At 45.2% G+C, this 5,255-nt stretch overlaps 1 long non-coding RNA gene across 1 annotated transcript; it reads right to left on the bottom strand.

The window, feature by feature from the left end:
- Positions 1-3,705: 3,705 nt before the first annotated feature.
- LOC119328102 lies at positions 3,706-4,551 on the bottom strand. Its single transcript, XR_005158839.1, has 2 exons — positions 4,391-4,551; positions 3,706-4,162 (listed from the first exon to the last, which is right to left on the bottom strand). It is a non-coding gene; the product is annotated as an uncharacterized LOC119328102 (long non-coding RNA).
- Between the last annotated feature and the right edge of the window lie 704 nt (positions 4,552-5,255).

Here is a 5,255-nt window from a genome sequence, read left to right on the forward strand (position 1 = left end):
GAAGATAAGAACAAGAGGCTCACCACGGTGGTGCCGGCGATGAGCTCGGCACGGGTGATCGACGGCAGTGAAGACGGGGACGGGGCATGACGGACCGCTAAACCTAGACAAATATTGAGGAAAATGGAGCTTGAAGGTCGAGCTTGGAGAGGAGAAAGCTTAAGTAGTGTGGCTCGGGCATTCCATCGAACACCTTGTGTGCATAGGAGGTGAGCTAGAGCACCACCAAGCCCTCTCCCCCTCGGCCAGAAAAAAACAGAGCAGTGTGCTCTGCTCTTACGCGAGGGGGTATATATAGGCACCTCATTGGTCCCGGTTGGTGGCATGAACCGGGACTAAAGGGGAGCCTTTGGTCCCGGTTCAAGCCACCAACCGGGACCAATGGTGGTGAGCCAGGAGCGAGGCCATTGGTCCCGGTTCGTCCCACCAACCGGGACCAAAAGGTCCAGACGAATCGGGACCAATGGCCCACGTGGCCCGGCCGGCCCCCTGGGCTCACGAACCGGGTCCAATGCCCCCATGGGTCCCGGTTCTAGACTGAACCGGGACTAATGGGCTGACCCGGCCTGGACCGTTGCCCCCTTTTCTACTAGTGGGTCATCCCTAGGAGTGCGCCTGGAGGAGTCCTACTGCCACCGGGAGTAGGACTCCCCCCTCTTGCCTTGTTGGAAAAGGAAGGGGGAAGGGAGAAAGAGGAAAGGGGGGCGCCGTCCCCCCCTTCCTTGTCCTATTCGGACTAGAGGCGAGGGGGCGCACGGCCTGCCCTGGCCGGCCCTCCTCTTCTCCCTTATGGCCCATGTAGGCCCAATAACCCCCGGGGGGGGGTTCCGGTAACCCCCCGGTACTCCGGTAAAATCCCGATTTCACCCGGAACGTTTCCGATATCCAAATGTAGGCTTCCAATATATCAATCTTTTTTTCTTGACCATTTAAAGACTCCTCGTTAGTTCCGTGATCACATCCGGGACTCCGAACAACCTTCGGTACATCAAAACACAAGAACCCTAATTACGATCGTCACCTAACTTTAAGCGTGCGGACCCTACGTGTTCGAGAACTATGTAGACATGACTGAGACACGTCTCTGGTCAATAACCAATAGCGGAACATGGATGCTCATATTGGCTCCTACATATTCTACGAAGATCTTTATCGGTCAGACCGCATAACAACATACATTGTTCCCTTTGTCATTGGTATGTTACTTGCCCGAGATTCGATCGTCGGTATCTCAATACCTAGTTCAATCTCGCTACCGGCAAGTCTCTTTACTCGTTCCGTAATACATCATCCCGCAACTAACTTATTAGTTGCAATGCTTGCAAGGCTTAAATAATGTGCATTACCGAGAGGGCCCAGAGATACCTCTCCGACAATCGGAGTAACAAATCCTAATCTCGAAATACGCCAACCCAACAAGTACCTTCGGAGACACCTGTAGAGCACCTTTATAATCACCCATTTATGTTGTGACGTTTGGTAGCACACAAAGTGTTCCACCGGTAAACGGGAGTTGCATAATCTCATAGTCATAGGAACATGTATAAGTTATGAAGAAAGCAATTGCAACAAACTAAACGATCAAGTGCTAAGCTAATGGAATGGGTCAAGTCAATCACATCATTCTCCTAATGATGTGATCCCGTTAATCAAATGACAACTCATGTCTATGGTTAGGAAACATAACCATCTTTGATCAACGAGCTAGTCAAGTAGAGGCATACTAGTGACACTCTTTTTGTCTATGTATTCACACATGTATTATGTTTCCGGTTAATACAATTCTAGCATGAATAACAAACATTTATCATGATATAAAGAAATAAATAATAACTTTATTATTGCCTCTAGGGCATATTTCCTTCATTTTCCTTTCTTACTGGAGGGGAAAAGGAAGAAGAGGAGAGGTTGAGGGAAAGGGGGGCGCCGCCCCCTCCCCTAGTCCAATTCGGACTGCCATGGGGGGCGCGGCCACCCCTTGCGGCCCTTCTCTCTCTCCACTAAGGCCCATGTAGGCCCAATACTTCCCCCGGGGGGTTCCGGTAACCCCTCGGTACTCCGGTAAAATACCCGAACCACTCGAAACCATTCCCATGTCCGAATACTACCTTCCAATATATGAATCTTTACCTCTCGACGATTTCGAGACTCCTCATCGTGTCCGTGATCTCATCCGGGACTCCTAACAAACTTCGGTCACCAAAAACACTTAACTAATAATACAAATTGTCATCGGGCATTAAGCATGCGGACCCTACGGGTTTGAGAACCATGTAGACATGATCGAGACACATCTTCGGTCAATAACCAATAGCGGAACCTGTATGCTCATATTGGTTCCTATATATTCTACGAAGATCTTTATCGGTCAAACCGCAACAACAACATACGTTATTCCCTTTGTCATCGGTATGTTACTTGCCTGAGATTCAATCGTCGGTATTATCTTACCTAGTTCAATCTCGTTACCGGCAAGTCTCTTTACTCGTTCCGTAATGCATCATCCCGCAACTAACTCATTAGTCACTTTGCTTGCAAGGCTTATAGTGATGTGCATTGCCAAGAGGGCCCAGAGATACCTCTCCGATACTCGGAGTGACAAATCCTGATCTTGATCTATGCCAACCCAACAAACACCTCCGGAGACACCTGTAGAGCATCTTTATAATCACCCAGTTACGTTGTGACATTTGATAGCACATAAGGTGTTCCTCCGGTATTCGGGAGTTGCATAATCTTATAGTCAGAGGAATATGTATAAGTCATGAAGAAAGCAATAGCAATAAAACTTAACGATCATAATGCTAAGCTAACGGATGCGTCGTGTCCATCACATCATTCTCTAATGATGTGATCTCGTTCATCAAATGACAACACATGTCTATGGTCAAGAAACTTAATCATCTTTGATTAACGAGCTAGTCAAGTAGAGGCATACTAGGGACACTCTGTTTTGTCTATGTATTCACACATGTACTAAGTTTTCGGTTAATACAATTCTAGCATGAATAATAAACATTTATCATGATATAAGGAAATATAAATAACAACTTTATTATTGCCTCTAGAGCATATTTCCTTGACTTCGAGTTCTGTCTTTTGGTGTCTGGACACCAGGTAGGCCGCAATCTGTTCCGTTCAAATGGGCTTTTTGATTTGGAATCTGTCAGGCTAGTGACAGGCTAGCTAGGCAACAAATATGGGTCGGTATACCCGCTATTAGAAGCCTAATAGAACATGTTTAGCCCATTTGCCTGCTCGTATTCGTCCGCTTAACCTTGCCGTATTGTCCTTCACCAGATATCTTGGCTCATCCGCCTCTTTCTCTCTCCCCAAATCGTAACGGTGGCGCCGTTACTCTCCAGCGAGATGTGTTTCCTGAATGTTGACGACGACAATTACATCTTTTTTCGATCCACCCATTGTGACCGCGCTTAGATCTGCCTCATATTCATTGATTTTAGTTCGTTTACCTAAGCAGCCCTTCTTCTACAGGATTGTGTTTTCCTACTGGACTTAATATTTTGATTATGTTTTTTTCTTTTTGCTGCTAAATCCATGTGCCTGTTTAGGTTGTTATTTGTTCAGTTGGCAAAAGTTGTAGTTTCCCCATCGTTGATTCATTTACTCCTATTGTCCTCATATCGCATATTTACGAGAGGATGTGTACTCACAACAAGGGCTTTAAGAAAACTTTGGCAAGAGTATTAATTTCTAATTTTTGGACCGGATTGTGATCACAGTTGCTACCGAAAACACTTAAAATAAAAATTGGCATGGGTATGAGGCCTTGATTCTTACAACTATATTTTTGTGATCGAGATCATCACGATCTTAATTTGTGCTCTGGAAAACAACCATTAAGACGTTCTTACAAAGACCCGAAGTGGGGATTGTGTTCAAATTACGTCTTGACCGAAACATGCCTTGCTTCAAGATTTAGTTGTCCAACCGTAGGCCCCATCCATCGCATGGGTATACCTCAGTCATTAAGATAAATCGGATAAAAACATTGGGTGTTTAAGAACTACACCTCATCAATCCCCAGTGATTAGCTTCATGCTACCATACTAAACTTTTCTATCATTGATGTTCAGAATAGCAATCCACTCCCTCTCTGCTCCTAACCTCCTCGTGGCTCGAACTCCGTTATCCTAGATACCTGCAGGGTCGAGGAATGTGAGAGAGACAAGAGATAACTACGATGCAATTTTATTTCACACATACATGACGTTTATTCAAAGTCATTCCATCAAGCCCACTTACAAACACATCGGGTGGCAACTCAACCCATTGCCTTACCAAACTACGCACGTATGATGATCGGATTGCACGAAGAAACAATTGAAGAACACAACATGATGCAAGCTTTATTAATAATATGTCTTACAGTGGTTGCCGGATGCGATACACGATTACAAGAGGTGAATTGCTGCGATGGTGAAGATGATGGTGGCTAGCTATGGAGATGAGATGAAAAATGGCGGCAGCCATGGTTTGTGAATGGCTTATGGTGCGGACATGAGGTTCTGGTGTGCTCTCTTTTGTGATTCTGGTACTGGCCCCTTTATAATAGTTGGAGCGTTGGACACCACGGTGTGGATAGCGTGCGGTACGGGATACCGTCTTGCGCTCTTTCATCTGGTGCCTCACATTTGATCTCTTTCTTCTCCATTTTGCTTCTTTCAATAAATATGATGGTTTTTATCCATGTATGGTTCCATTTCCCATGCAAAGAAAATAAAAGGACGATTTCGCAATATCTTGCATTTATTAGTCAATAGTAACGATATCAGGGTATATCTCAGATTTTATAAGATAAATTAGTTTAAACAATGATGCGATAAGCGTACAAAATACACTCATCTGTTGTTTGCTTCTAAAAACGCTCCATTGACTGAGGGAGCAGTGAAAATCATCAGCGGTGCCGACTAGTCACGGACGACTTCGGTCTTCTTCTGTTTTTGAACGTTCCAAGACCAATTCAGCGTATCTTACCCTTGATAATTTCTTCCATGGAGTATCTCCTTGAAACATAGATGGAACCAAAGTAGCTTGGTAGAAAGTCAGCGGATGCTCCAACCGGCGCAGCTTCCTTACCATGAATCATGTCGGTGCGCACATGCCAAATCCTCCAAACTAACATGATCACCATATTCCGGGCTAGTTCAGCGCACTGATTCCTTGTTCTCTACTCCCACCCAGCTCTTGTTGTTACCACAAAATTAACTACGGAAGTACTTCACGGACAACGT

This window comes from Triticum dicoccoides, chromosome 7A (genome assembly GCF_002162155.2).
Source record: "Triticum dicoccoides isolate Atlit2015 ecotype Zavitan chromosome 7A, WEW_v2.0, whole genome shotgun sequence".
Taxonomy (NCBI): Eukaryota; Viridiplantae; Streptophyta; class Magnoliopsida; order Poales; family Poaceae; genus Triticum; species Triticum dicoccoides.